At 31.9% G+C, this 12,278-nt stretch overlaps 1 protein-coding gene across 2 annotated transcripts in view; it reads left to right on the top strand.

Annotated features, from left to right (window-relative positions):
• Positions 1-2,071: 2,071 nt before the first annotated feature.
• LOC123557518 (guanylate cyclase soluble subunit alpha-1-like) overlaps positions 2,072-12,278 on the top strand; it is a 45,396-nt gene continuing 35,189 nt past the window's right edge. Inside the window, exons 1-2 of one of the 2 annotated variants that reach the window (XM_045349022.2) lie at positions 2,072-2,488; positions 4,244-4,438. The gene's annotated coding sequence lies outside the window, so the exon portion shown is untranslated. The remainder of the gene's footprint in view (positions 2,489-4,243; positions 4,439-12,278) is intronic. The other variant, XM_045349021.2, reaches the window with a different exon arrangement.

The following is a 12,278-nucleotide window of genomic DNA, read 5'->3' as shown; positions in this document are numbered from 1 at the left end:
CTATCTATCTGAAGATCAGGAGAAAGAAGTAAGCGTAGGTTAAAACTATAATTGAGCCGTGCCATGAGAAAACCAACATAGTGGGTTTGCGACCAACATGGATCCAGACCGGTCAGGATCCATGCTGTTCGCTTTCAAAGTCTATTGCAATTAGAGAAACCATTAGCGAACAGCATGTATCCTGACCAGACCGTGCGGATGCGCAGGCTGGTCTGGATCCATGTTGGTCGCAAACCCACTATGTTGGTTTTCCCATGGCGTGGCTCAATTTATGTTATCATTTTTTTACTGACTTAAAATTTACTCTTATTAGATTTTTGTCTCTATGTTGAAAGAAGCAAAGCGAAATAATTTACAGAACATTCACAAAATCATTGTGAAAAAATTATCTCCTATGCTGCAAAACAGAAGGGCTAGGCCATAAGTCAAGAGGAATTAAAGAAACAGAAGGTATGTCAATGTCTGTTGTTTTGCAATAAAGATGTCAAGAGTGTATCTCTGGCAAGTGTACAGATTTGATTTGTCTGGTGTTGCTGGAAACAACAATTATATCAGTATATTTTGACATTGGCGATGCACAGATAGCCCGGTATAGACATATCGTATAGCACCACTAAAAAGTTTCTCAACATCAATAAGCAATAGAATTCCTTTATAGTATTTCGATCTTCAATTTCTCATGATTTCATTTATTGTAACGTTTTCAATCTGATATAAACGTGCCAAAGAAAAGTAATGACATTTAAAAACCAAAAGCGAAATTAATTAATACTCTTAAAACCGGATTTTAAGAGGGCACATTTTCAATAAAGATTAGGATTCATTAATTTAAATATCATCGTAAATGAATGGAGTCACAAAACTATAAACATGTGCTTAATAATTCTTACTTGATAATGAAATACTTTGGTTTGCGAGGGCATGAATAAAATATACATGTTAGTAATACCATTGATGCTGTTGTTTTTTTTTAATTGTTACGTAGGTCTTTAAAACAAAATGTATACAATCACTCAAATTTATTATTCGGTACGTTTATTTCTTTATAAAACAAAGCAAGTTTTTGCCTGCTTACTGTGTTTTTTAAAATTTCTGCAGACAGCGTACCTTCGTTAAATATATGCATGGAGTAATCGTTATCAAAATTTACCCTATCTAGACCTAATTATAAATAAAATATAAAAAAATCTTGCAAAAAAGAGACGCTTGATTTATCCACAGACACGTGGGATCAGCCCCCCCCCCCCACCCACCACCCCCCTCGTCTCCTCCGCCACTGCCAACTGTTAGCTAGTATTATTTAGCATTATAACTCTTACTGAACGTAGGTGACGATCATATAACGGGGTTTGTTACAATATGAGCATGTTTTAAAAATGCAAATTTTGCCATCAATGCTCTTGTACGTGGTAAAGTACTAAAAATACTGGCTAACAGTTGGCAGGGGCTGAGGAAGTTGGGGTCGGGATCCTGACTCTAAGTGTCTGTGGATTAATCTTGGTATCAAGAGTAAAATATTAGTTACGTGTAAATCCTGTGCATAGTTTATTAGTGGTTGGTGCAATGCAACTATTAGGTGGCTATATTAGGTCAAAACAGGGACAAAACCCTTGCCAACTCTCCTCTTGCGAAAAATACTTTAATATTTCCTTGCAACAACAGTGTATACTATAAAATCACGATACAAAGGAATAATCGCCTGACTGCATGTTTTAGATAACGATTTTTCTGCCTGCTGTGCATTTGATAGGTAAAAAAGTAAGAGTGGCGCAGTCTGTTACATGGTATATGGTACATTTGTTTTTGCAGGACAATGACTTTAAGCATATGTCATACTTAAGTATTTTTAAGTGTATATTTGCATTTTTTGTAGGCTCTTACATGAAGATAACATTTTTGTTTATATTTATACAGTATATAATTAAATCCGCTTGTATCCATTGCTTAAGTATTTTAAATTTAAGGTAACCGTATAAAGATTGAATATTTATACACTTGAAATTTTGCAGTCGTAGATTTATGGGCTTTTCAAGGGCTATCGAAAACAAATAAAAATTCAATAAGTTTTGTTGGTAGATGGAGATAAGGCCTGTATATATTCTACGTTTTGCAAATATTCCCTAAGCTCTATGTTTTTGTATGTTACTATCTGCCACTAAATTCGTATATTGATTAAAGTAAAACTGACGATCTGAAGGTAACTTGTATTACTAAAGATATAACAGCGTCATTTGTTCTCGTGGGTAATACAGATGAAAAGGTTATTTGAGAGGAGATTAAACATGCGATGAGCGTGCATATCGCTCGGTACAGGTGAATAGCTGGACTTACTTGAGCAAGATATTGTTAAACATACTGATGCACAGTATAGGAAATTTGCCCATGGACGCTATATAGAAGATTTTCGTATTTCAAATAGTTGTTATAAAACTATCCTAGTGTTCGGAATGATTATCTGCGCTGATGGATTAATTCAGAAGTTACACTGGTAAGAAATTTTCTTTATCTGCATTGGTTGTTGCTTCAACAATTAAGTACTTTCAATCATTCTGATGGTACCTGTAAAGATAAAGTTTGATTTGTTATCGGATGTTTAGCATAGCATTAGATAAGCCACGGGGTATAATCAAGTTATTTATTTTTTTTTTATCCTGTACATTGATTTTATCACGCTGCGCTAGTGTCTGGCTCTTTTCATAAAAACATTACTTGTATTAATTGATTGGACTTCTCTGAGGTTTGCATTGATCCGGAGAAAATAATTACTTTGTAGAATTACCTTACTGTCAATCATACATTTAAGGACACATAAGCGGGTGGTGGTGACGTATTGTAAAATAGATATGACACCCACAAGCCCAGAGGACATAGGTTTGATGAGTAAAACAATTTGCTTCCCATAAAAAAATGAATATATATTTAATAGAAGTACTTTATGAAAAGAAAATATTTGATATTCAAAATTGATCTATAAGGATATGTTCGTTCTTTATGTTTTCTTTTTAATCAAGGTACATTTACTACGGAATTACTTCCCGTCGCGTCGAATAGTTTGTACGTCGTTTCTGCATGACCCGAGAGAGTGAAAAACTTGGAACAAACTGCTGCCGACCACATTTAATGAACGATTGCCAATATGCGAAAACCAATGTTTGCACAAATAAGTTATTGTATGGTGCCAGAGAAATGGCAGAAGTGGCCACACATTCAGACAGGAAATTTCATTTCTGTAGTCTAGAGTTCTTGCAATAAGTCGGTCTTTTCAAACAAACAGACATGGTCGAGATACATAAGATTAAGAAAGAAATAATAATGATATTATTATTTTTATTATTAAACCTCGTTCATATAAAACTCTATAAGACTTTTACTTTAACTTTAGATTGTCCTTATAAGTGTTACGCATAATTAAATGGTTGGAAAGATTGGACACTGGACAAGAGGTTAGACAGATAAAGTCATAAAGGGAGGTGATTAAATAATACTTTGCACAATGTTGATCAATATTCAAACCTTTGACACTTTCATGAGAAAACACTTATTTAAAAGAGCAGAATACCGTATGTTGATAAGCCATATTTAATTTAGATAAAATTTAAACCCTTTAGCAGAAAGAAACTCTTCTCAATCATATACCGGTATTGACTTTAAAAAGTACAGAAAAACATTTCAAACATACCGATTGCAAATTAAAAACATGTTGTATGAATGAACTTGACATTGACTTAACCAGAAAATAAAATCATACAAAACAAACGGATATAGATTAAAAAATGTCGATGAGCTTGTCATGCTAAAGACGAACAAAATGTAATGTTATGTTATGTTTATGTTTATGCTTATGTTTATGCTTATGCTTATGTTATGTTATGTTATGTTATGTTATGTTATGTTATGTTATGTTTATGTTTATGTTTATGCTATGGTCATGTCATGTCATGTCATGTCATGTCATATCATGTATGTCATGTCATGTCATCAAAACACTTATACAGACAAGATTTATTTAACAGTTTGATGTGAAAATTCGTAAAGCGATGTTATAGAAATAGAGTTTAGCAAACTTTCAATTCATCAAACAATTATCACTGAATATTAAACATAATCACAGTTCTGTGACAACCACTTATACAACATTTTTGTATGTAGGCCAGAACATTGACAAAACAACTAATATTGGCTAACAGAGAGTATGTGTAATCGATCAAATTAAGCTAAGGCTTTTCCTGTCTATGTTTTGTAGAGTAAACCTAAATAAATGAGGATTCTGTAATTAGATTCAGTCATCTATAAAGTGTGTCATGTGGAGACCACTTCAATGATGAAGTCGTATCTATTGACATGAAAATTGCTTAACGATCAGAAAATAACTGGCCTCTTTCTTGGAAACGTATTGACGACATGTAGTTGCCCACCTTGGTTTCAGTGTAATTTTGAGGTAAGTAGAAACAATTTTCTTTGTTCTAGATACGACATGAACGTAATTTTATAGTCAGTGGTGATTACTAAGCAGTCCAGTCCTAGTGACATTTCTGTCCAACGAACCAATGTACGTTTGCGCAGTTGAATGCATTACGACATAAAATACCGGACAAAATACTAGATTGAGTAAGACACGTTTGTTATTATTGAACAAATACTGTATGAATCACTGATACAGTATTGTCGCCGTCGGACAAATTCGATATAGACCAATCAGACACAGAAGGTTAATAACACTGGACAAATCATGAATGGATCAATAAGACATTGGCTATAGGCTATTTTAGTTTGACAAATTACGAATATGACATTTTTGGTTATTATTATTTGGAAAATTTGCCAGTATATTGATCAATAATACATATTGAGGTTGTTACCATCACACATTTATTAACTATTCTATAAAAAATATTAAGTCATTGCCATAAGACAAATTATATAAAGATTAATAAGGCATATAAGTTGTAATTCTTTGTTATTAGTGGATATGACGATAAAGTCATTTTAGGTTGTCAATATTGAACAGATTAAACAAACAGTAAGTCAAATAAGATTAATATTTGTGATCAAACCATATAATAAACCATATTAATTTTTTTCCATCGGTCAACGCGTAAGTCATGTTAGGCTATTAACATTAACCAAATCACAGGTTATATTAGGTTTTAACCATCGCATAAATTATAAGTCATGTATATGTATTAGGTTATTACCATTGGATTGATGCTTTATTTTTTTTTTCATTATTTTACCATTGAAAAAAAATCATAAGTAAAGTTAGATTATTACTATCGGACAAATCGTGGTTAGATCAGTAAAACGTAGAATGGTCCGTAAAAAGTCTCCATAAAGTTCTGTTATTGCAACCGGAAAAAAAAGAGACAAACGTTCTAAAAACACGATCGACTGAAGGTTATTTCAATTGACAAAATAATTGTTCTCAAATGAATAATAAAAAGAAAACAGAGCATTGCATTATGTTTTTTGGCAAGAAAGTTGGCTTTGAGTATTGTTTCTTTACATTAAATTCGTTGGAATATGTATCCCTTTTGAATTACCTATGGTACTAAACGTCAGTTTCTTACTTCAGCTTGAGAACGACCAGTGTTAAAACTTATATGACCAAACTGCAGTGTTAGTTTTATGTTGTAATAATTTCGTTACAATTTAGCCAAGGTAGTTTATGTTGTAATAATTACTTTATGTCTGAGCCACAGTATCCTTTGCGAGTCTAAGACTACAAATGTTCTTAATAATTTAAGCCATGTAAAAAGGAATTAGCATAAAGATGATCTTATTAGCCAAATTTATTGTTCTCAGACATCCCAATTGTGTTCGACAATTTTATTAGGTGCCTAAATTCCGACAGGTTAATTTTATGAATTGCAGATAGCATGTGTTTCAGGATGAGCATCGTATTGTAATATCTATAATTATTTGATTCAAAGGAATCTAAAATCGTGTTGTTTTCTCTAGCTATTTGATCTGCAAAATGCATCTGAAATTGTACTATATTTTGCAGACTTTAATACTGGCGTCTAAAATCGTATTGTGTTTTCTATAACTATTTGATCAAGCGTTTTCGTGAATTGCGGCCATATTTTACAAAATCCAGATCATTCTAGGTCTGAAGGGGTGGTAGTATCTTTTTTTAATTTAAAATAAATTATGTTTAAAAATATCAATTTATGACCAAAATTATTTTCCCTGTAAAATAATCTGAACTATTAGCAGATTAAAAAAAAATTTTTTTTTTAAAAATATGTATTGTTTTTATACAACCTTAGATATTCTGAAAGATTTATAAAATCCATCAACAAGAAAGTCATATTTTTTTTGGGTAGGGTGGGGGTTTAATGTCTTAAATTGAAGATCGAAAATACTCTTATAAAACTGATATGCAATACATTCAAAATTAATCAGGATGTTTTCACAATTCAAAAAATTCCTTTTACAACCTTTATAGCCCTTTTTATAGCTGTATAATATAAAAGGTAATTCAAAAAATCCTTTAACAAACTTTATAGCCCTTTTTATAGCTGTATGATATAAAAAAGTATTGTCATATTCCAAGAGCAATCATGGATAAACCTTGTTACAGAAAGCTTAGATCAAGTACTAGATAGGACCAATACATTCTCTAATTAATTACAGGAATGATAAGTATATTACTTTACATCATTACTTTTAGCCTTTGTCATAGAAACACACCTGAAAGCCGGTGTGATTGAAAAATGAGCAAGTGCAGTTTATAAAAATAATCACAATCATCATAATAATGATGATGATAATGATACAAATACATGTAATAATAATAATAATAATAATGATGATGATGATGACGACGATGATGTTAATGATGATAATAATAATAATAATATTAATAATAATAATAATAATGATAATAATAATAATAATAATGATACCTTTACCACCACAATTTGTTTTATAAAAACAATAATAAATAATGATAACAAGGTCGTTTAATAAACATAACTTATTTGGATAGAAGCCATGAATTAAAGTAACTTGTTTGTGAAAAAACTAATCCTATGTGGCAAGAATAAATCGTTTTGTTCAGACAGTAAGCATAACCATGACAGGGAATTGATATCTCGGCAACAACAGATGTAAATAATACGTACAAGTGGTAAAAATAAGTTGTTTGTAACCCTTAAAGTGTTTTAATCGAAGAAAGTGTTGAAAAGAATAAAGATAGCTTTGCAAAAAAAATATTAAACAGTCGTGTCAGTTTGACGGTTATTTCATTTATCATTTTTCAAGTTATCTTAAATCGGACACGACGGACTCATGTCCGGTATATTTTCGGCGCTGTGCTGGTCGATCCAATTTCATACATGCATTCATTCAAACCGCAGATAGTTTAAACCATATTGTACGAGTAGGGCGTTAATGATTATATTGTTGAAAACTGACTGACCACTTTCCTCTTTGAAGTTCTATCAAAAAGAGGTCACACGTATTTGTAAATTCTTTTATTCACGTTTCTATCTTTATTCGTTTATGTTAGTTGTAATTGTTACATAAATGTGACAAAAAATCATGTGATTTAACCTTTAAAGTCCTGCGGGATGCTTTAATATTTGTTTCCTGTCATGTATTGGTGGACTATAAGTCTGCAAAGTTTTTGAATGCATACCTGTGTCTTTATTTCCTTAGGCTTAGGAAGCCTTCTTCATTGTTTTCTTATACAGTTTTGCTCTTTGTTACAATTCCTAGTTAATCTTTGTTCAAGTTGTCTTGAATTTTCGGACAATGAAGTGACGAGTAAGAGTGGTGTCTTGTGCTCTTTTTATCAGTTAACCTTTACCCTATTAAATTTCTGAAATGGATTTGTCTATCATTCAATTTGAGCAGTACCATTTATCATTCGAAGGGGTGTTCACTGAAAAGTTACTAACTGAATAGCAAACAATGCAAGAGCCGCGCAGGCTCATTTTGGTCTCTACCAATCGCAAAGGCAGAATCACTTGCCGTCAGCAGTCTAAAGGTTAAAGCATTTTGATGGTGTTTCGCAGGCGGTGCCCCGATGTGTTCCTTTATATACCATTGTTTACTTATCGTGACTTCTTTTTGTTTTACTCGATATATTTGTGTACATATATATTACGTATACATCCATACATAATCTGTTACGGAGTTCTACCCATTAAATATTTAACTGGACCAATGTTCAACCATTCACTGCAATACTTTATTTGACATAAACAAATAATTAATCATCGCCAATAGAATGAACTTGCATGGTGGTACAGTAAACATTTACAACAGACCTAAGCAAAAGAAATCGGAGTCTTTAATGCGTAAATACATGTGTACTGTCAAAAATCTTAAAAATGTACACAGCGCTCATGTTCTAATGGAGAGACCAACAGAAAAGCCGAAAACGCGACTGGAATTTACTTAAGTCCTGTAAGCATCTGTTATAAACAAACAATATAATCAGCGTTGAACAATCCTCCATCGTTTTGTAATGGTAAAATGGAGAGAATTGTAAACATTTTGAACAAGATAACTAATGGGGCAATTATGTCCTTTACAGAGAAAGAAAACGTTTGGTATGAGAATTGAAGAGACGAAACAGGTCTTAGAGTGTCTGCTCAAATCATTATTAATGGTTTTTTCCTCAGATCATCTTCTATTTATTGCGGTTTAACTCTAATTGGAGTGCTTAACGTCGGTAATTGATATGAAGTAAAACTGTAATACATAATTTATTATGTATATTTTTTGTATAAACAGATTTTGTAACGTCATTTCACGCATTTTCTTTTTCTTGAAGGTCCCTCAGGTTTGCAGATAGTTCTCGGTAAAATTTGAGATAGTTCTATTATTCATCGAAAGAGTCTGGTCCTCCGTATCACTTCCAAGGGAACACATTCAAAATGATACCTCTTCTACAAAATTTACTAGCAGAAGATCTTTGTTTCGCGTTAAAATAGATAATTACATTGACTAACAGTTTCGTAATTTGCGGCATATCAGTCATAGATACAATTATTTACTTATAAAATCAATCTAAAATCAATGTGATATAGAAATATCAATCACTTACATAGTTTGCAAAGTTCACTAGTTATATCCTTTTGATTACTTAATTAATTGGACTGGCAACTGTTACTTTCAAAGGACTGTTTCTGGTTAAATGATTTAAATTGCTACATCTTTTAATGAGGAGCATTGAGTCCATTTATAATAGATAATAGCGTTCCGCCTAAGCCGGAGCTAGGGGACGTGCAGGGGTGTAGCTCGTTCTATAACCTTTCGTTGAACAGACTAAGACTAACCAAGTCTGTTATTTTGTTTATTTGGATTGCGTTTTATGCTTCTAAATGATCTTTCCGCAGATTTTTTGTTAATAATAATATCGTCCATCAATTCGTAATACATCGTGTGTATCAGGAGTTACAGATTATATTGAGTAAACAATCTTATTACATTTGACAAGTCATTTCCGTAAATTGTATTCTTGCGCGTGTATTTTCAAGTTAGTGTGCTTTGGTCCATGTTTTGGCAAGCTCAAATCCCATATGAGGAATAGTTAGAATAGTTGTAAAGGTTAAAACAGTTTTTTTAAAGCTACGCAGCAGACATTATTACCATATGAAAAGATGTCTGTGGCAAAAACAAGCACGTACATATAGAAATGTACTTTTGTGTTATCTTCGCTTATAACTCTTGGGAAATCGTATAATACTAAAAACTGTTTGAATGTCTTTTTGAACATGTTATTGGAACAATTTTTGATAGGCAGAAATTATGCAAATGTCTTGCTTTTGTCTTCCATTGTTTTTCAACACGTAGTTTATGTTATTCTAAGTAAAGGATTTACTATATAAGTTTTATAATAAAAACGGGTAAAAACTGGCGCTTTTGGCAGGGGAAACATTCTATCTTTAAACGGAAATTAAGCAATAGGCGTTCCGACTTTTCCAGATAAACTCGGTGTTATTATATTTTCTTGTCCTTTGGGATGATTGGCTCCATTCAATATTTTGGTATAATAGAGTTTCGCTTTAATCGATGCAAGGGGCGTACGGGATGCTTCACATATTATTGTCTCTCACGAATATACTCAATCATTCATGTCTTCTGAGGTTATGTTTGAAGTATATTTTACAAATTATAAATTATACCACAGCAAGTAGTCTTCCGGTTGTACAAGGACTCAATATTGGGTTTTCTTTGGGATCATCAGGTCCATTGTACGTCGAGTTCTGCCAGGGAAGGTCTAACCAATCTAAGGACAGCGATATATCAGTAATATTTGAGCCGCACCATGAGAAAACCAACATAGTGCATTTGCGACCAGCATGGATCCAGACCAGACTGCGCATCCATGCTGTTCGCTAACGGTTTCTCTAATTGCAATATGCTTTAAAAGCGAACAACATGGATCCTTCCCAGACGGCGCGGATCGCAAATGCACTATTTTGGTTTCCTCATGATGCGGCTCAAATATTACTGATATATCGCTGTCCTTAGAAGATTGCTAAGACGTTCAGCATCTTTTACACAGGTATTACAAATATATCTTTAATATCAACGTTGATGTTCAGGTTAAATACTCCTTATTTCACTCTATTTTATTAACATTTTGACCTTATTTCGACCTAACGACCTTTATCAAAATGACAAAATTCAAATTCAATGACTTAGCCTACTTGTCAAGATGTAGCAAATATATTTGAATTTTGTCATTATGACGTATGCCATGGACACCAAGATGTAGCAAATATATTTGAATTTTGTCATTCTGACGTATGCCATGAAAACCAAGGTGAAGCAAATAAATTGTCATTCTGATGTATACGTATGCCATGAAAACCAAGGTGTAGCAGATATATTTGAACTTTGTCATTCTGATGTATGCCATGAAAACCAAGGTGTAGCAAAAATATTTGAATTTTGTCATTCTGATGTATGCAGTGAAAGTCAAGGTATGGCATGTCAAACGTTGCTAAATTATATATGTATGTTATTATTATTGTATGTTTGTTATTGTTATTCAATGTCGTGTCATTCATATTCTGAAATTTGCTATTGTAATTGTATATGTCGTTATTCTTTTGGTATGTTCGATATGCTTATGGTAAAAGTCATTATTGTTATTCTATGTTTCGTTATTGCTATTGTATCTTTGATATTGTTATTCAATGTCTTGTCATTCATATTCTAAGTGTTACCATTGTTATTGTATATGTCGTTATTCTTATGGTATGTTCGATATTCTTATGGTAAAAGTCATTATTTGTTATTCTATATTTTTGTTATCTTATTGTATCTTTGATATTGATTAATCAATGCCTTGTCATTCATATATCTAAGTGTTCATTGTTATCTCATATTCGCTATTTTTATTGTATGTTCGATATTCTTATTGCAAAAGACGTTATTGTTGTTGTATATTCATTATTGTTTTTGTAAGCTTGATATTCTTACTGTATGTGCGATTTCCCGCGATTTAAATAGCACAGCGACGCCATATAAATACAATCACATAACATAGAATAAGAATGACGCGTTTTGTAAATAGAATCGTCAGATATTGGACAACAATGATGACTTTTACCATAAGAATATCGAAAATAACATACAATAAGAATAACGACATATACAAAAACAATGGTAATACTTAGAATATGAATGACAAGACATAGAATAGCAATATCAAAGATACAATAACAATAATGACTTTTACCATAAGAATATCGAACATACCATAAGAATAACGACATATACAATAACAATGGTAAGATTTAGAATATGAATGACACGACATTGAATAATAATATCAATGATACAATAACAAAAACGAAACATAGAGTAACAATAATGACTTTTACCATAAGAATATCGAACATACCATAAGAATAACGACATATACAATAACAATGGTAAGATTAAAAATATGAATGACACGACATTGAATAACAATATCAAAGATACAATAACAATAACGAAATATAGAATAGCAATAATGACTTTTACCATAAGAATATCGAACATACAATAAGAATAACGACATATACAATAACAATGGTAAGACTTAGACTATGAACGACACGACATTGAATAGCAATATCAAAGATACAATAACAATAACGAAATATAGAATAACAATAATGACTTTTAGAATATGAATGACAAGACATTGAATAACAATAACAAACATACAATAATAATAACATACATATATAATTTAGCAACGTTTGACATGCCATATCAAGGTGTAGCAAATAAACATAATTTTTTTCATTCTAATGTATTCCACG

This window comes from Mercenaria mercenaria, chromosome 5 (genome assembly GCF_021730395.1).
Source record: "Mercenaria mercenaria strain notata chromosome 5, MADL_Memer_1, whole genome shotgun sequence".
Classification (NCBI taxonomy): Eukaryota; Metazoa; Mollusca; class Bivalvia; order Venerida; family Veneridae; genus Mercenaria; species Mercenaria mercenaria.
The sequence above is the reverse complement of the archived record's forward strand: the minus strand, read 5'-3'. Positions and strand labels throughout refer to the sequence as shown.